Raw genomic sequence first — 21,122 nt, forward strand, 5'->3', positions numbered from 1 at the left:
AACCAAGGAAGTGAAAGACCTATACCCTGAAAACTGTAAGACACACTTAAGAGAAATTAAAGAGGACACTAACAAATGGAAACTCATCCCATGCTCTTGACTAGGAAGAATTAATATTGTCAAAATGGCCATCCTTCCTAAAACAATCTACAGATTCAATGCAAGCCCTATGAAAATACCAACAGAATTCTTCAACCAACTGGAGTAAATAGTTCTGAAATTCACATGGAACCACAAAAGACCCTGAGTAGCCAAAGCAATCCTGAGAAGGAAAAATAACGCTGGGGAAATTATGCCCTCCAACTTCAAGTTCTACTACAGAGCCACAGTAATCAAGACAATTTGGTACTGGCAAAAGAACACATGCACAGACCAGTGGAACAGAATAGAGAATACAGATATTAACCCAAACATACATGGTTAATTCATACATGATAAAGGAGCCATAGATATAAAATGGGGAAATGACAGTCTCTTCAACACTTGGTGTTGGCAAAATTGGACAGCCATATGCAAAAGAATTAAACTGGGTCACTGTCTAACCCCATACACAAAAGCAAATTCGAAATGGATAAAAAACCTGAATGTAAGTCATGAAACTATAAAACTCTTAGAAAAAAACATAGGCAAAAATCTCTTTGGCATAAATATGAGCAATTCTTCATGAACATATCACCCCAGGTAAGGGAAATGAGAGCAAAAATGAACAAGTGGGACTATATCAAGCTGAAAGTCTTCTGTACAGCAAAGAACACCATCAGCAGAACAAAAAGGCATCCTACAATATGGGAGAACATATTCATGAATGACAGATCTGATAAAGGGTTGACATACAAAATATATAAATAGCTCTCACACCTCTATAAACAAAAAGCAAATAATTCAATTAAGAAATGGGCACAAGATCTGAACAGACACGTCTCCAAAGAAGAAATTCAGATGTTCAACAGACACATGAAAATATGCTGCACATTGCTAATCATCAGATAAATGTAAATTAAAACCACAATGAGATATCACCTCACACCAGTAAGGATCTCCATCATCGAAAAGACAACAACAAATGTTGGCGAGGATGTGGAGAAAGGGGAACCCTCCTACACTGCTGGTGGGAATGTAAATTAGTTCAACCATTGTGGAAAGCAGCATGAAGGTTCCTCAAAATGCTCAAAATAGAAATACTATTTGACCCAGGAATTCCACTTCTAGGAATTTACCCTAAGAATGCAGGAGCCCAGTTTGGAAATGAAAGATGCACTCCTATGTTTATCTTAGCACTATTTACAGTAGCCAAGAAATGGAAGCAACCTAAGTGTCCATCAGTAGATGAATGGATAAAGAAGATGTGATACAAATACACAATGGAATATTATTCAGCCATAAGAAGAAAACAAATCCTACCATTTGCGACAACCTGCATGGAGCTAGAGGGTATTATGCTCAGTGAAATAAGCCAGGTGGAAAAAGAAAAGTACCAAATGATTTCACTCATCTGTGGAGTATAAGAACAAAGAAAAAAACTGAAGGAACAAAACAGCACCAGACTCACAAGACACAAGAATAGACTGAGAGTTACCACAGGGAAAGGGACTGGGGAGGATGCATGGGAAGGGAGGGTTATGGGGGGAAATTGGCATTACTATTGGCAGACCTATTGTCAGAGGGGGCCATGGCATGGGTGGTTCAATACAGAGAAGTGAAGTAATGATTCTATAACATCTTACTATGCTGATGGACAGTGACTGTATTAGGGTGTGTGAGAAGGACTTGGTGAAGGGGGGAGACTAGTAACCATAATGTTGCTCATTTAATTGTAGATTAATGATACCAAAATAGAAATAAATAAATAACCCTATGCAGTCCTTGTTAAAGCCCCTGCATCAGAGTTTTCTGTGAGCTACCTGGCTTTGAGTTTTCAAGGAATTAATTGCTGTCTGTCTTCTAACTAATGGTCATAGGAAAGAATGTGGTCCCAAATCTAAGGAGTTCCTCCTTCCAAAGCCTGGAATAGCCAGGCTGACATCTATCTGATATGAATACAGAAAGACAACACAGTTGTATCCATGTGCTAGGGCTTCTGTACCAAAACACAGACTGGGTGGCTCACACAGCAGATATATTCTCCCTAATTCTGGAGCCAATAAGGTCAAGGTTTTAGCAGAGCTCTTTTTCCTGAGACCTCTCTTCTCAGCTTTGAAGTCTTTACTCTGTGCCAGCCCCTAGTGTCTTTGTGTGTGTGTTGACCTCTTTCTATAAGGACAACAGCCTCATTTTAACTTGATCTCCTATTTAAAGGTCCCTTCCCCAAACATAGTCACCTTCTGAAGCACTGCAGTGAAGGCTTCAAAACACACATTTTCATGGAGGAAGGGGTGCAGAATGAAGCTCTTGGCAACAGTTTTAAATGAATGAATGCCCAGAAAGGCAGGAAGCCCAATTCTCTTTTTCATTTTAGACTTTGATGATGGCATGCTTGTTAAAACGTCAACCTCTGAGTAGTGGATCACAAAAGGAGAATACTTTGCCAAACACCAGTGCTGGAAGGTAAAATCTGAACCCAAAGCAGGGCTGAGGCCTTTGCTGCCTTTGGTGACTGTGGACTCCTCCCACCTCATGGCACTTCTCACAAGGCTCGGGTGAGAGTGATAGTATTTGTGCCGCTTCTTTGGTAACTTCAGGTCACCCGTGATGGAGACAGCTCCCCATCCTGCTCCTTCCCCAGTGCAAGCAGGACAGCCCCTCATTATGTCCAACAGCCAGCATGTACCTCTGGTAGGAAAATGGAGCATCATGGCCTCTGCCCCACCAAGGCGTCCTTCTGTTATTTTCTTCCGCTCCTGTGTTCTATGCTTTAAAGTTTGTGCTGTCCTCACACTGCATTTTAAAGTAGTAACACCTTGTTTCCCTTGTTTGTTTTCCAAGTTGATAAGACATGGACTTGCCTGCCAATCTGAGTCTGATAAGCAAGGTTCAGCTTTAACTCCAGACAGAGTGGATCGATTAATGTCCACCCACATGCCTTCTGGAGCCTGAGTGGTCGCCTGCTGGGAGTATTATCTCTGTCAGTCTTCTTGAAATAGTGAAGTCACTTGAAAAGCCCCATGCCTACCCTGGTGGGCATCTCCCCATGTCTGGAGGCCTTGGGTGGGCCAGTGTGGTATGTGGGTTTCCCATGATGTGGGGGTAATGTCTACCCTTGCAGGCCATGAACACCTTTAGCTCAACAAAATCAGCACAGGCATCTTATCCCATCTGCTGTGTCATCTGCAGCTACTGGGAGGTGTCCCCTCATAGCTACATAATGACTGCAGCTCTGCCAGGCTCCCAATCCCTCAGCAGTACCCCAGGCAGGAATGAAGTGCCAGCACTTTCTTCTCATGGGCCTTTCTCTATGACATTCCTGCACCTCACTGGTCAGGGTTAGGCCTATGCCCATGCCTGGCTGCCAGGGAGTCAGGGAGAGCAGTCCCACCTGACAGTTTCAGCCCTTCCTAGGATGACAGTTCTGCCATAAGACCAGAAAGTGAGAAGCAGAGTTCAGCAGAGTAGTGCTTCTGGTCTGAACTCAGCTGCTGGGTCTACTTCTGGGTTGCCTCCTGGCTAACTCTTGCCTCACATGATGGGGTGCAGGGGTTCCTGAATCATATGCCCTTCATCCTCCAGCAGGTGGCCCAGGCCTCTTCACGGGATGTCTGAGCAGGATCAAAGAGCAGCAGAAGGACACAAGCCTCAAGCTGGTCTGGTGTCACTTTGGTTACATTCAGTTGCTGTAAGCAAGTCATGGCCCAGATCTGTAAGATGGGAGAGAGGCAGCACTGCTGGTGGGAGAAGCCACGGAACTCATTGTAAAGGGGAGTGGACAGATACAGGCAGGGGCAAAGTGCTATGGCCACCCTTGTCATCAGTTGTAAGGGGTGAGAAAACAGAATCTGTATGGCTTTGTTGGGATGTGTGTGGAAGCAGGTCCATAACTTTGCAGGACTTAGCTGAAAGAGCCCCACAATTTATTCAGTGCTCATCCTTGTTACAAATGGAAAGAAATACTGGACACTTGGCTGTTGTAAAACAAAGGGTTCTGTTTTTGGAGAAGGGTGTAGAGAGAAGGAAGTAATGAATGGGCAGCAGGCATGGATATCAAATTGGAAAACTTTATAAAGTCTCTCCCTTTTCCATCAGAATGTTGCTTATGTTGATGTTACCCATACATACTGCTTATGGATAGCCAAATCTCCTTCAAAAGTACCCTTGGAATATGCTTGCATCGAACATCTTCAGAGGAGCTTGCGCACGTGAGAGTGTTATAAAAAAACCTCTCTGCCTGACTTGCTCTGACTGCTGAAGGGCTCCCAGACTCAGGTGGTTTTACTAAGCTTTAGCTGCCTGTCCATGCCTGTCTTAGAACCACCATACCAATGGAAAAAACTTGAGACTCAAGCATTCAGCAAATTTCTGTTGAGCTATGAGCCAAACATTGTGTTTACGTCTTGGGGACATGGTGCTGAATGAGACAGCCTACAGAAGTATGTGGTTCCAGCTGTTGACAATGTCACAGACCTCAGCTTCCCCCCAGAGCTGCCTGTCCTGTCCTGGGAGGCTGCTTTGAGTGGAATCCTTGAGCTGAGACCTATAGGATGAATGACATTAATCAGGCAGAGAAAGGCTGCAAGAGCATTTCAGTTAGAAGGAACTGTGTGCAAAGGCTCTGTAGTGGGAACGAGTGTGGCCCGGGTCATGGGAATGAAAGGAGGCCCATGTGACTTGGGGAGGCTGGAGCAAAGAGCCTGAGGGGTCAGATGCTGTCCTGTCCACTTTTCAGCAAGTGCCACTGAATCCTTCCCTTGCCCACACTGGGACCTAATATTCCCAACCTGGAGTGCATGTGAACTTTTGCCCCATAGCCTGTGCTTTGAAACATGGTGTTAGCATTTCACCTTTAGGAAAGCAGACTCCTGCTGACAAGCATAAGGGTGCAGGTAGCTCCCCTGTGATACTTGTCTGCCCTCTTGTTATTTGGCTAACAGATCTGCATGGCCATTGGTCTGGTCAGTTATCTTTTTGGATGTGTTGGTGCCTTCTATACCCCATTCTACCCTTAGAAGTTGCTGTACCAACATGTCCAGGAGTGGTTGTAGTCACCAACTACAGAAAATCCCCCAGATGATTTCAGAACAATTGCTGCAGTTCTGGGCTTGAGGTTGCTTACTGTGTACAGCCAGAGGGAAGAAAGCTCTCAAAGGTGTTGTGAAAAATAAAAGAGGGCATTACTACGGTGATGTGGAAGGTTCCCCTGCTATCAGAAAGTCGTGTTCTACCAAACCTTCTATAAGCATAAATGGTGTCCAGTGAAGAAGCAATTACCATTAATTTATGTCGAAAAAAATTTGAGCATGCCCAGAGAACCAAAGTAACCTCCCTTCACTGTTCTGATGCCTTAAGACACACCTTGTTATTAGAAACACAAAGTAAGTCGAGATAAAGCCCAGATGCTCACAGACACAGTTGGAGCATCTCAATGCTGAGATGCCATGCGTGGTTCCTGGGAGAGTGTGGCCACTGCCTCTGTAAGGGCTGCTGCAGAGCAAACACTGTTATTATTCTCACTTTCCTCCTTTCTTCATGCAACCAAAGTCCTCTCTGGATTTCTGTCAGTTAGGAAAACAGGAACTAACATAGGTCTTTCATAAAAGCTGAATGACATCAAACAAACTTTTGAAAGTGGGGAGTGCTGTATTTACCTTTTCCATTGCTTCTAGGTGCTTCCAAAAGAAACCTTTGAGTGTGAAGTGTTAGCTGGTATTCCTATTGGGCATTACCCTCTGGGGCCATTTCCTCCAGCTTACCATTACCTTTCCATTCCCCCTTCTCCGACTGGGCTGGCATGAGACTCCACACTTTGTCAGTGCAGACATGAAATGCACATCACCTCCACTATGTTGCTGGGCTTGAAGCCTTTTGTCTATTCCAGGTGGCAGCCAAGTGTTACTGAAAATGAGGTGTGTTTGAGAAGGAGAAACTGGTACTGGCCCACAGCACTGCCCTGAACATGAAATCTAAGAAAGTCAGCCCCAAGTAAGAGTCTCCAGCATCATCTCGTGTGATCAGCAGCTTACATGCATTGGTGTGTGGCCAACAATCCATGAAATTCTGTTTTCTTCCCTCCTCCCAGGGAAAAGCAGGTGCAGTACTTGGAACTGGCTAAGGTCTGTTTGGACTGCAATGAGCTGAAACTGTCCCTTAAGTGTCTGAGCTATGCCAAGGAGTTCCAGCTCTCTGCCCAGCTGTGTGAGAGGCTGGGGTAGGTAGGGCCTCTGCCTGGGGCTGCTCTTGAGAGGCTGGGGAGGACACCTCCACTTGCATCATGAAGGGACTTGGCTCCAGCAGGAGGAGCCCTTGTTTGTCCTCTCCAGTGGTTAGGTCGCTCCAAAGACAAGAGCATGTCCACATCAGTGTAAGTGGTTGAGACTCGACATTAGCCATGGGAAGGCCGAACCTTTCAGTCAAAGGGAAGATGGGCTTGGGAAACTTCGTGCCTTCCTCCTCTCTGTGTTCAGTCTGGTGTCTGCCTGTGTGGGGGCCCTGGCATTTACATGAGAGTTTTTCTGTGTTCTCACTCAGTAGTCACTCTACATCTGCACACCCAACCTGGTGGCCATAAGCCACAGGTGGCCATTTTATTTAAAATGTAAGTGAATTAAAATGTGATACCATTAAAAATTCAGCTCATACACCTTCAGAGGGCTTGTGGCCCTGCAACTCCTTGACCTCAGTCTCTGAGCCACAGAGATAAGAGAGTAAGTTGCTGTTGTTTAAGCCACTCACTGTGTGGGATTTGTGGCAGCCCTAGGACAGTAACACAAGAAGCTGGGGCTGCATTTGGAGACGATGATAGTGTTATGGCCTCTGCTGTTCACCTAGCTCCCCGACAGGAGTGAGACACTGTGGCTAAATGGAGAGAGAGGGTCAACAACAACAAAAAATTCAGCTTCTTGTCTCACTGGCACATTTCAAGTGCTTGTAGTTACAGAACATTTCCATCACTGCAGAGAGCTCCCTGTGACAGAGCTGCTGGTCTAGATCACAGCTACTCAGAGTGGACAGCGTGCTGGCAGGAGACTGTTGTTTGTCCACAACAAGATTAGCTCAGAAAGCAAGGGTGAGCAGTCAGAGATTTTTATAGCTGTTTGGCATGCTGTGATATCCAAGTGGTGATGATTTTCTTAGGGGCTCTTTTAACTGAGCTGTAACTGACATACAAGGTGATTTGATATATTTATATATTGCAGGATGATTTCCACAGGAAGATTTGTTAACACCAATTACCACACAGAACTAGGCAATTTTTTTCCTTGCAAGGAATACTTAAAATCTATGTCAAATTTATGATATAGAATTGTTAATAATAGTCACCATGCTGTACATTAGGTGGTTCACTTTTTCTTTTGTTAATCTTGTTTTTTTATTAAGGTATCACTGATATACACTCTTATGAAGGTTAACCAAGAAAAACAATGTGGTTATTACATTCACCCTTATTAAGTCCCCCCATGCCCCATTACAGTTACTGTCCATCAGTGTAGTAAGATGCCACAGAGTCCTTATTTGTCTTCTCTGAGCCACACTGTCTTCCCCATGACCCCCCACACACCATGTGCACCAATCATGATACCCCACAGGTGGTTCATTTTTAATGCATCAGTTGAAATGGATTGGGCCATCTGGTGTTGTAAACAATCTGGCCCCTCATGGCAGACAGATTGAGAAGCTGTGCCCTACAGCACCCACTGTGGTGGCTGCACCTCCCCTAAACAGGGCTTTATGACCTTTCAGTGGGGAGGTGGATTTCTGTGTCTCTGTGTGAAATGGAGTAGTTTGTTGATTCTCACAGCATCCTGGGCCTTGGGTGGCATGGGGGGACCTCCTGAGTAGTCTGAAGTGTGTCCCAAATCATTGTCGAACATAAGGCTCTCCCAATGCTGCCTGTCCTTCCCTTGTTTATTATGGGATGTGATGTGTTAGGATGCAGGAGATGGAAGTGGAATAGGGCTTTCAGCATGGGTAGAAATTTGGGTCCTAAGATTCTAGAACTCTCCATGTTCCTGAGCCTCACCCCCCACCAATCCCCAATGGCGCTATGGCTTGGACCCTATGTAGTGACAACTATTGGGAACAGGCCCAGGCCTAATACTTTTCTTTCTGGGTCTCCCAGTGCCTGCTATGACCAAACCAGAGACCTACTAATTTACTCCCCTTTCCCACCCCACAGACTGCCAAGCTTGCCTCTGAAAGTGGGTGGTGCAGGGAACCAGGGGGCCCAAAGTACAGTGTCATTGTCCTCCTTCTCCAGGATGCCAGTGGAGGCCAAAATGTGGAGGCCACCTGCCCCTGGGGCACAGCCTTCCTTCCTTCCTTCTGCTTGGCCACTAGTGGCAGCTTCCTCTGCCTTCTCTCACCAGTACATTATAGCATCTGCAAGCCCCACCCTGGGAAGGGTCTGGACCCTTTCTTTGTTGAGGCCCCTCCCTGGAAGGTTGTTCAACCTTCAGGCAGGGCCAGACCTCTTGTGGCCATCCCACCAAACAGCCAGCATGATTCATATCAACCAGTTTAGCTGCAGCCTTTGTCAAAACCTTTAGGCAAAATTGTCTGTTTCCAGCTCCCACATGTCTGTTACCTGTGGAAAGACATGGTTTGAGGGGGCCATGGGAGCGTAAGACTTCCTGTCAGAGCTTTCTCTGCCTTGTCAGCTTCATGGATCTCCCCAGTCAGCTGCACTGCTTTCCATGGAAACCTCCCAAGGCTCTCACTCTGGGTGGTAGTTGGAAGCCCCTTTGGGGAGCAGAGTAGGCTTGAGTGGGAGCTGCTGCCCAATTAGAGTCAGCCCAATCTTCTCTGTCATTCTTGGCATGCAGTTGGCATGCACTTGGCACCTCACTCAAACTCAGGGATTTTTCTTCTGAGTAAAGAGTGTAGTTAAGGAGAGGAAAAGAGAAAGGGGCATGATGCAAAAGAGATGTTCCGGTTATGGGGTTTTACTGCTGTGGCCGAGAAGGTTCTAGGAGTTCACTGGTGTGTGAGGTTTCTGGGCACACAAGAACATTACACCTGAATCTTTATATTTTGGCAATTTTGTGCAACTTGTCTGGTTGAGTAAAACTCAGCTAAGATTTATTATAGTACCTGGCATATGTATTCTGTCATGTTTCATTTTGATTTTGTTTTCTCTTTGGGCCTCAGGTGCAGCATGGAGAGTCATGACATTAAAAAGTCAACAGAGAAATTTGTGCCCACTGTGTGCCAGGCATGCTGGGTCTCAGCAGGCAACAGAGCAGGGTCTCTTCCTTGCAGAGCTTCCCTCCACTGTGGAAGAGATATGGTAGAAAAGCCTGTAGTATATAATGTGTCATCAGTGATGGGGCCAGGTGAGGGGAGAGAGGAGATCATGTGTTGCAGTTTGAGGTAAGGGGCCATCAGCCTGTTGACTGTTAAGCAGAGACTGTGAGAACATCAGCTTCAGGGGATATCAGGCCAAGGATTCTTTCAGGGAAAAGCCCCACAGGTGGAACCATGTGGATGAACTGGAAGAACCACAAGGGAGTCAGTTTGTCCAGAGCACAGCAAGTGGGCTACAAAAAGGTGAAATGAGATGGAGGGAGTGTCAGGAACAAATAATGCACAGCCTGGGAGTCTGTGACATTAGTCACACCCATGCATTTAACATGTGTTCCCACAGGCATGCCTAATTGAGAATAAATAACAGTATTTTCTGTACGTGTCTATATCAAAGTTCATCTAAATGACATATTGGTCTGGTCTTCCTTTTCTCACCTCCCACTCTTACATAAAGGTCTGGCCAGGTTGACCACTGATGGTACTCCAGAATGGGCATCCACTGCCTTTGACTTCCCCTTTCCCCAGTGGTGAGAACACACAGTGCCACAAGCACAGTGTATCTTCTCCCAGGCCTGAGGACTGCTGGGAGTGGGCTTGCATATTCTTAATATCACTTTTCAAAGAGGCCCCTTTGTGACTCATATTCACCATGTTCAGTGGGTTCTGATTTTCTGATTTTTGTAAACCTAATGGGTGCATCTCACTGTGGTTTTATTTTATTGGCATTTCTCTGGTTGAGCATCTGCATTTATTCCTTAGTCTTTCAGGTTTCCCCAACTGCGTCATGCTCCACTTCTATTGTGTTTTCAGGAAATGCCTTTTTCGTGTGGCTGCAGGAAACCATTTTACATTCTTAACCCGTTCAGTCTAGTATGGCAGCCACTAGCCACAAGTGACAATGTAAATTGAAATTAATGAAAATGAAATGAAATGAAAAAACTGAGTTCTTTCATTGCCACTACTCACATTCATGGGCTCACTGTTTACATGTAGCTAGTGGCTATCATAGTGACCAGTGTAAAGAGGGAGCTTCCATTTCACAGAAAGGTATATTTGATGATGCTGGTCTAGATGCTAATAGTCATCTTCTCTCCATTAAAGCTATTTCACATGCTCTTTTTTGGTATCATTAATCTACAATTACATGAGCAACATCATGGTTACTAGACTCCCCCCATCACCAAGTCCCCCCCCCCCACATATCCCATACAGTCACTGGACAACAGTGTAGTAAGATGCTTTAGAATCACTACTTGTCTTCTCAGTGTTGTACAGCCCTCCCTATACCCTTTCACCTCTACATTGTATCTGCTAATCATAATGCCCCTTTCCCCCCTTGTCCCTCCCTCCCCACCCATCCTCCCCAGTCCCTTTCCCTTTGGTAATTGTTAGTCCATTCTTGGGTTCTGTGATTCTGCTGCTGTTTTGTTCCTTCAGTTTTTGCTTTGTTCTTATACTCCACAGATAAGTGAAATCATTTGATATTTGTCTTTCTTCACCTGGCTTATTTCACTGAGCATAATACCCTCTAGCTCCATCCATGTTGTTGCAAATGGTAGGATTTGTTTTCTTCTTATGGCTGAGTAATATTCCATTGTGTATATGTACCACATCTTCTTTATCCATTAATCTACTGATGGACACTTGGGTTGCTTCCATATCTTGGCTATTGTAAATAGTGCTGCGATAAACATGGGGTGCATCTGTCTTTTTCAAACTGGGCTGCTACATTCTTAGAGTAAATTCCTAGGAGTGGAATTCCTGAGTCAAATGGTATTTCCATTTTGAGGTTTTTGAGGAACTTCCATACTCCTTTCCACAATGGTTGAACTAATTTACATTTCCACCAGCAGTGTAGGAGGGTTTCCCTTTCTCCAAATCCTCACCGACATTTGTTGTTGTTTGTCTTTTGGATGGCAGCCATCCTTACTGGTGTGAGGTGATATCTCATTGTGGTTTTAATTTGCATTTCTCTGATAATTAGTGATGTGGAGCATCTTTTCATGTGCCTGTTGGCCATCTGAATTTCTTCTTTGGAGAACTGTCTGTTCAGATCCTGTGCCCATTTTTTTATTGGATTATTTTCTTTTTTTTGAAATTAAACATTTTTGATATGATCACACCCAACAATTTTCTCCTGAACTTTGTGTGCTGTTGAAAGCTTCCTTTACCTCAAGGTCATCATGATATTCTCATGTGTTTTCCTACAATAGCTTTCATGTTTGGATCTTTAGCTCATCTGTAGCTTAAATTTGTGTATGTTGTAAGATTGGGACTTAGTTTTATTTTTCTCCCTATTAAGAATTTATTTTTCCTAATATCACCTGTGTTTCTGTGTTTTTCACTGGGTTCTAACAAATAGCACATGTATTATTGTTTGTGCTCTTGGTTTACTTTTAAAACAGAGTTACATTATCAATACTCTGAGTACAACTTGCTTTATCCTAGATAAGAGATGCCACATATTTCTATAAGCAATGCCAGTGCTACAAAGATGTTTTCAGATGCTTTTAGCAGATTCAGGAATTTGATCTAGCCCTGAAAATGTACTGCCAAGAGGAGCTTTTTGAAGAAGCTGCTATTGTAGTGGAAAAGTAGTTGGTTTTATTCTCTCCCTCTCCCTTCCCTCCTCGCTCCTTTCCTCCCTTCTACCTGCTGCTCTCTGGAGGAAGCCTGCTGTGGATGGTGTTACACTATTCTTCTGAAGTGGTCTGGCCATATTGCCTTCCTTTCCCTGCAGGGGCAGCCTCAGTGCTGGGTCAAGACGTCCTGGAGGGCAGGACTTTTATTTTCCAGTCTTTTCTTCTAGCTTGGAACAGTGTGGTTAGGAGAAGGGGCTGAAGAAGATGGAATATTACACGTGTGTATATAACATGCATGCCAATTTTGTGTCTAATGACGAATATTACTTCCACCTTTCCCTGCTGATGTTGGGAGGGACAAAGGTAAAGGGCACGGGGGGCCATCAGGGTTTGCTTCATCATGATCTCAGTCATGCACTTACACATATGTGAATGATACATGTGTGTATGTGCCCTTGGTTGTAGGACACACACATTTCGTAACTGATGCAGGGGCACCCAGCTCACATTCCAAAGGTTAAGTGAAGAGAGTGGTTGACAGAGGATTCAGAAACCACATTTGCTGGAGGTTCCTGGAGAGCCACAAAAGAAAAATTACTTTATTTTTTTGCCTTTACTGAGGTACAAAATGAGAGTTTTTAGTACTGTGTTGAGTTGAGATCTAAGAGTAGTCTGGTATTAGAGTTGGCTATGCAGCGTGGCTGCTCAGCAGGGTCTGAATCGACACTCAGCTCCTGGATAAGTAGACCATGGACTTGTTCTAGGATTTTTTTGCTTTCTACCAAATTATACATGTCACAAAATGAAAGCAATGTGCCCACATGTTCAAACTTTACATTTTTATGTTTAAGGTGCCTTTATTAAAGTATAACATATATTCAAGAAATGTGGATGTAATAGTCACAAAGGATATACAGTTGTGTAACCAGCACCTACATAAAGAAATTGAGGGTTTTTTTTAGAGGGGGAGGAATGGAAAAGCAGTTGTTTAGTGCCATAGATGGTAATCAAGGATCTGACTTTATCAAGGCCTTTGGTGCCCTTGTGCATGTGTACACATGTACCCAGTAGGTGTGCATTAGTCAGCTAGGGATGCCATGACAAAATGCCATAAACTGGGTGGCTTCAAAATAGCAGTTTATTGTTTTGGAGGCTAAGAGTGCAGGATCAGGACTCCAGCCTGCTGAGAGCTGGTGAGGGCCCTCTTCCAGGCTTGCAGATGGCTGCCTTCCCAGTATGCCCTCATGTGGCCTTTCCTCAGTGCTTGCCATGGAGAGAGAGAGAGAAATTGAGAGACATTGGGTGGCAGGGGGTGCCTGAGTCTCTGGGGTCTCTTCTTATAAGAACACTCTCCTATTGGATCAGGGCTCTACCCCTATGAACTTATTTAACCTTAACTACTCTGTAGAGGCCCTGTCTTCAAATATAACCACACTGGTGGATGGGACCCAATGTATGAGTTTTAGGGAACACAAACTATCAGTCCACAACAGGGTTTATCCATGACATTTACTGGCTACCCAGATATCAGGATGCTGTGCAGTGGCATGTGAGTCACCAAGGACAGTTCCCTTTTTTTTGAGTTTATATGACAGAATCAGATAAGAGTTGTTTTAAATAATGCTTTCAATCATTTAACCTTCTGTTCTAACTTTTCCAGAAAAACATTGAATAATCATAGATCATCTCCTGAAACATTAGTTTTGGTCTCTAATTACTTTATTTTTTCACCTTTACTGAAGTACAAAATAAGAGTTTTTAGTACTGTGTTGATTTGAGATCTAAGAATAGTCTGAGTATTAGTTAAACTTTGACTGCCAGACATACTGGATGTAGAATTCAGTCACTAAATAGCCTAACTCAAAATCCACTGAGGACATTTGAGATTTGGAAAGAGAATAACTGGATAGTTGCCTCAACTTGATCAAAATAGTCCCTGCTCCATCAGCCAGTGCTCATGTGAGAAGAATATTACCATCACCCTTATTCACACCCCTTCATGGGAAGTCTGCTATACTCAGATGGCTGATGTTTGTAGGATCACTCTAGGGCATCATAAGGTCCCTGGGGACTTCTATGGTTATTAAGAAATGTATTTTGTCCTGGGGAGTTTTGAAAGTAAACATGTTTTATTGGATATTTCCAATGCCTTCATAATTGGTAGTGTGGGATGTACAGACTTGGATCAGCAGAATTAAAGGGGGCTCTTCAGAGATTTATTACTCTCACACTAACTCGGCCTTACGCATATCTGGCAAACGAGAAAAGTCAAAGGTTGTTGGGTCACAAGACGAAGGCCAAGTAATCGCTGGTGTATGTGCTGTTTCTATCGTTATCCTTTCTCATTAACCACACATTAAACTGAACAAGGTCACATATCTAAAACTTCATGCATTTACAAAATTTTAAGGGACTGTTTTTTTTGTCAAGGGTATGCAGACGTTTTGCCTTTCAGACTGACTTTCAAACTGAACTTTGACTTCCTTTGGTTGCAACTCCACCATATTTCGTTAGTGAACCAAACTAATTCTTGGTTCCCTTTGAAAATAAAGAATGCCACCAGTGTCAGATGAAGCATTTATAAATAAATATGGTGGCTAAATTTAGGTCCTCCTGTAATTTATATGCACCTGTGAGAATTTTAGGCTAAGTTGCTCTGGGCTGTGTTTTGGAGGAAAATTTCTACGAGGTGGTATTGAGGTGATATTTGTGTTGTCTGTCATTGCAGGTATGAAGAAATGCCAAGGGCCAAAACCCTCCCCATATCCAAGCTCTCCTATTCTGCCAGTCAACTTTACTTGGAGGCCACAGCAAAGTACCTTGATGCAAATAAGATTGAGAAGGTGATGCCTGTCTTCTCGAAGCTGGACATAGAAGACCAGCTGGTGTTCCTGAAGTCCTGGAAGCAGCTAGCCACAGACCTGCTGAACAGGGAAGGTCAGAGGGAAGAGGCTTCCTTGCTAATGAAGCAACATGGATGCCTCTTGGAGGCTGCCAGGCTCACTATCAACAAGGACTTCCAGGCCTCGTGTCTACTGGGGGCTGCCAGATTCAATGTGGCCATGGGTTCTGATGTAGAGCATATCAAGGCCATCATGAGAGAAGCCCTTGGACTCTGGTATCAAACCAGCCAGCTTTCTGGCATTGCTGAGGTCCACTTCCTGCTGGGGGTACTCCTGAGAGACTTTTAGAAGCTAAAGGAGGCCTTACCCAAGTTTCAATCTCTCAACCATGTGGTTGGAGTGGTGGCAGCAGTATACAAAGCCACTGGCCACACACTCTGAGGTGGAGCCTGAGAAAGCCCGCCCTGGTTCTGGCCCCAGGGGGCTTGGAAGTTCTCTTCAATCTGGTCAGGGCCCGCAGAAGAGTGACCAGCAATGTGGGGAAGGAGATGGTCAAGTCTTGCTTTGAATTTTTTGAGATTTCTCAGGTGGATGCCTGGTATTGCCAGACTGCTCACAATGACCCTTGGCCCATATTAGGAGTAATTTTTTACCTGGATTTGAACTTGAGGAAGAAGAAAACAAAAGAGCACTTCTTAATAATGACTGACCAAGTAAAACTAGCCCTGAACAAGCACCTTTTGAACAGGCTGTGTCAGATCACACAGAGCCTACTTGGGAAGACCTACCCAGCATCTGCACCAGGTTTATTGTAGGCTAAAATGTAAGGATGAAAACTGAAGATTTCCACAAGCCTTTGTAGCACTGTGAGGCCAAGTGCTTGGTTCAGTCCAAACTGCACCTGGTGATGATCAATGGATTGCTTTTGGGAGCCAAAAAGGTCTTTCCTAAATTCTTAGCTAAGGAACTTGAAGAAATCGATTGTATTTTGTCTACACATATAGCCTCTGCAAATCCTTCCTGACTGTCCTCTGCCCTAAGCACTTTCATCAGACAGTGTTGTCAGAGAGCACCATGACATGCAAAGAAATCCTCAAACCAGGTGACAGAGCCTTCCAATTTTACAGGTTTTCTATGAAAGAGTACATCTATTTTCTGTTCCAAACAGAGAGTGCACAAAACCACCAAGAGTCTACAGATCTGTGGCTGAGGGCCATGCAGGCTTTCCTTCTCTCCTCCAACTAAGCAGAGGAGTTTGAGAAGCTGCTCCACAAGGAGGAGGACAGCTACAAAGGAACTCAAAGCCCTTGAGTTGGAAAGAGAGGAAAGGGGATGGGGGAGAGGCAGCAGGATGAAAGGAGTAGAAGAGAAATTTGGCATGTTGGTGCCCAAAACGGATGAGCAAAATGCCAAGAAGACCCACCTATATTTCATCTGGCTGCTGGAGAACTGCATGGACCAGTTCTACATGTACAGGAACCCAGGAGGCGGCATGAGGCTCTTTTTCCATTTCATGAACTTCCGTGTCAGGAAGTGCAAAGAGCCACTCATTTCCAGCATTGGAAACATGGTGGTCCTGTTGGAGTTCCAGTTCATCCACGGTGGAACGGTCCTGGCCCACCTCTCCGAGAGCACCATCCTGTATCTCCCTAAGAGCTACCTCACACTCTTGCACTACTGAGAGTTCCTGTTCAGCAGGAAGGACAGGGAACCCTGGGATATTCCTGCCTCATTCAGGAATACAAGTCCAAGGATGTGACAAAGGCCATTCAGGACCTCCTGTTCCACCTCTCCTACGTGGTCAAGGTGCTCTGTGGTGACAAGAACGTGCACTACAACATCCTGCTGAATGCCTTCACTGAGATAGACTGTGTGGTCTCTCGGGGGACAGAGAGGGCACTGGTGCTGTGCTTGGTGATGCTACTGAATGCCAAGGCAGTCTGGCAGCCCACTGTTGGCTTCCCCTGCCTTGCCACTTCCAGGAGATCGAGTCCAGGCTGCAGCTGATGAGCACAGAATTCCAGGGCCAGGTGCCCAGGAGGCTCCTGAGAGCAGTGAGGCATGTGCTGGTGACAGTCAATGCCAAGTCTGTGGCTGAGGTGCTACAGGACCTGCTCTTTGAGTGGGACAGGGAATGCCTGATGGATGGCTCCTGGCAGTGGGACAGTGGACACACCTTGGGGACTATGGTCCATGGCCTCTACCATAAAGAGGTCATACTATACAACCTACTCTCTGTAGACCCCATAAAGTACATTGCTGAGGCACAGTGTGAGTGTGGCCAGGACAAGGCAGATGAGCTGGCTTTAAAAGAGCAAGACTGACTCCTCACTGCCATCCTCTCCCAGAAGTAGTGGAATGCATCCATCCAGTGCAAGCTGAGGAAAGCATGCCTGACAGTGCCCCTGTGCATCAGATGAAGGAGAAGGGTGGGTGCCCAGGCAGAGTGTTGCAGAGAGGAGAACAGGGAGACCACACTCGGGAGCTTCAAAAAGACCAACATCAACAGGACCCAGTGTGACCTGTGTGGCATGAAGTTCATCTGTGCTCCCAAGACCTATTTTGGCCCCTATGAAGCATTTCAGGCAACAGCTTCCAATGCAGTGGCTCTTCCTAGGGCTTGGAGGAAAGAAGGGGAGGTCCAGATTGGAGCAGTGTGTACCCTGAGCAGCACGTCCTTCTGGAAGGCCACCAGAGGTAACAGATCACCTACCACAAATACTATGAGTTTTCCCAGAAGACAGTGGCCCCAGCCATTGAGGAAGGCAAGATGGTGCTGCAGGACCTGGAACAGAGCATGTGGGTCCACAGACACCCAGGCTCCAAAGAGCACAATCACATGCTGCAGAGGAAGATCCAGGAGAACATTAAGAAGATTTTGGATATGGTGGAGGACGTCTACCGGTGGAAGGCATGGACTGGCAGTAAGGGGCACTCAGAAGTGGGGTTAAGGCGTGAGCTCTGTGAATGCATGTCAGAGTTAAGCTCATGGTGGCCACCCACAGACCTCCCAACACAGGGGACCTAAGGAGCACAACACCAAGACATATGATAATTAAAACGGCAAAGATCAAAGACAAGACCAAAGACAAAGACAAAGGCAGAGTATTAAAGGCAGCCACAGAGAGAAAAAAGATTATCTACAAAAGAAAACCCAACAGGCTATCATCAGACTTCTCAACAGAAATCTTACAGGCCAGAAGAGAATGGCATGATATATTTAATGCAATGAAACAGAAGAGCCTTGAACTAGGAATACTATATCCAGCACAATTACCATTTAAATTTTCATGGAGGGATTAAAGAATTTTCAGATTGGCAAAAGTTGAGACAATTTGCCTCACAAAAACCACCTCTACAGGGAATTTAAAGGGACTGCTCTAGGTTGAAGCACTCCTAAGGCTAAATAGATGTCACCAGCGAAAATAAAATCACACCAAAGAAAGCACAACAACCAAATACTAACTAAAGGGAAAAAACAAAATCAACTATCCACAAAACAGTCAAAGGCAACACAAAAGAGTACACAATACAACACCTAAAGTGTAAACAATGGAGGAGGAAGAATAAGGGAAAGAAATAATCATCACAATGTGTTTTTAATAGCTTGTAAGACAGTTAAGTTAAACAGTTAGATAGTAAAGAAGGTACCTTCGAATCTGTAGTAACCACAAATCCAAAGCCTGCAATGGCAGCAAGTACATATCTATCAATAATCACCCTAAATGTAAATGGACTGAATGCACCAATAAAAAATACAGAAACATAGAATGGATAAAAAAGCAAGATCAATCTATATGCTGCCCTCAACCCGAAAGATACACACAGACTAAAAGTGAAGGGATGGAAAAAGGTATTTCATGCAAACAATGGGAACAAAAAAGCAGGTTTTGCTGTACTTATACCAGACTAAATAGACTTCAAAACAAAGGAAGTAACAAGAGATAAAGAAGACAATTACATAATGATAAAGGGGTCAGTCCAACAAGAGGATATAACCATTATAAATATATATGTACCCAACACAGGAGCACTGACATATGTGTAACAAATACTAACAGAATTAAAGTAGGAAATGAAATGTAATGCTTTCCTTTTAGGGAGAATTCAATGCACCACGCAATCCAATGGACAGATCAGTCAGACAAAAAATAAGTAAAGACACACAGGCACTGAAGAACAGCAAACACTAGAACACATGGACCTAACAGATATCTACAGAACTCTACACTCAAAAGCAGCAGGATACAAGTTCTTCTCAAGTGCACATGGAGCATTCTCCAGAATAGACCACATACTAGGCCACAAAAAGAGCCTCAGTAAATTCCAAAAGATTGAAATCCTACCAACCAACACCTCAGATCACAAAGGAATAAAACTAGAAATAAATTGTACAAAGAAAACAAAAAGGCTCAAAAACATATGGAGGTTTAACAACATTCTCCTAAATAATCAATGGATCAATGACCAAATTAAGACAGATGTCAAGCTAAAATATAGAGACAACTGACAAACAACACCACAACAAAGCCCCAACTTCTGTGGGACACAGTGAAGGCAGTTTGAGGAGGAAAGTATATAGCAATCCAGGCTTATTTAAAGAAGGAAGAACAATCCCAAATGAGTAGTCTAATGTCACAATTATAGAAATCGGGAAAAGAAGAACAAACGAGGCCCAAAGTCAGCAGAAGGGACATAATAAACATCAGAGAAGAAATAACTGAAATTGTGAAGAATAAAACAATATAAAAAAATCAATGAAACCAAGAACTGGTGCTTTGAGAAAAAAACAAAATAGGTAAATCCCTAGTCAGACTTATTAAGAGAAAAAGAGAATCTACACACACTAACAGAATCAGAATTCAGAAAGGAAAAATCATGATGGACTCCACAGAAATACAAAGAATTATTAGAGAATAGTATGAAAACCTATATGCTAACAAGCTGGAAAACCTAGGAGAAATGGACAACTTCCTAGAAAAATACAACCTTCCAGGACTGACCAAGGAAGAAACAGAAAATCTAAACAGACCAATTATCAGCAAAGAAATTGAAGCGATAATCAAAAAACTACCCAAGAACAAAACCCCCAGGCAGGTGGATTCACCACTGAATTTTATCAGACAATTAGAGAAGATATAATAGTCATTCTCCTTAAAATTTTCTAAAAAAAAGATGAGGAAGGAACACTTCCAACTCATTTTATGAACCCAGCATCTCTCTAATAGCAAAACCAGGGAAAGACCCCACCAAAAAAGAAAACTGCACACCAATATCCCTGATGAACATAGATGCAAAAATATTCAACAAAATATTAGTAAAGCAAATTCAAAAATACATCAAGAGGATCATATTCCATGATCAGGTGGTATTCATCTCAGGGATACAAGGATAGTACAACATTTGAAAATCCATCAACATCATCCACCACATCAACAAAAAGAAGGAAAAAACCACGTGATCATCTCCATAGGTGCTAAAAAGGCATTTGTTCAATATACATTCATGATAAAAAATTATTAATAAAATGGTATAGAGGGCGAGTACCTCAACATAATAAAGGCCATATATGACAAACCCACAGCCAATATCATATTTAACAGCGAGAATTTGAAACTTTCCCCTAAGATCGGGAGCCAGACAGGGATTCCCACTCTCTCCACTGTTATTCAACAATGTACTGGAGGTCCTAGCCATGGCAATCAGACAAAACAAAGAAATACAAGGCATCCAGATTGGTAAAGAAAAAGTCAAACTGTCACTATTTGCAGATGACATGATATTGTACATAAAAACCCTAAAGACTCCACCCCCAAACTTCTAGAACTAATGTCTGAATTCAGCAAAGTTGCAGGATACAAAATTAATACATAGAAATCTGTTTCTTTCCTGTACATTAAAGATTAACTAGCAGAAAGAGAAACGAGGAAAGCAATTCCTTTCACAGTTGCATCAAAAAGAATTAAATACCTTGGAATAAACCTAATCAAGGAACTCAAAGAACTATACCCTGAAAACTATGAGACACTCTTAAGAGAAATTTAAGAGGACACAAACAAACGGACAGACATCCCATGCTCTTGGCTAGGAAGAATTAATATTGCCAAAATGGCCATCCTGCCTAAAGCAACATATAGGTTCAATGCAATGTCTCTCCAAATAACAAGAGCATTCTTCAATGAACTGGAAATAATTTTTAAATTCATATGGAAGCCACAAAAGACCCCGAATAGCCAAAGCAATCCTGAGAGGGAAGAATAAAGCAGGGGGCAGCTTGCTCCCCAACATCAAGCTCTACCACAAAGCC

At 43.8% G+C, this 21,122-nt stretch overlaps 1 pseudogene; it reads left to right on the plus strand.

The window, feature by feature from the left end:
- LOC130682206 (TPR and ankyrin repeat-containing protein 1-like) overlaps nucleotides 1–21,122 on the plus strand; it is a 70,831-nt pseudogene that overhangs the window by 48,523 nt on the left and 1,186 nt on the right.

The sequence above is a fragment of the Manis pentadactyla genome, chromosome Y, assembly GCF_030020395.1.
Source record: "Manis pentadactyla isolate mManPen7 chromosome Y, mManPen7.hap1, whole genome shotgun sequence".
NCBI classification, from domain to species: domain Eukaryota; kingdom Metazoa; phylum Chordata; class Mammalia; order Pholidota; family Manidae; genus Manis; species Manis pentadactyla.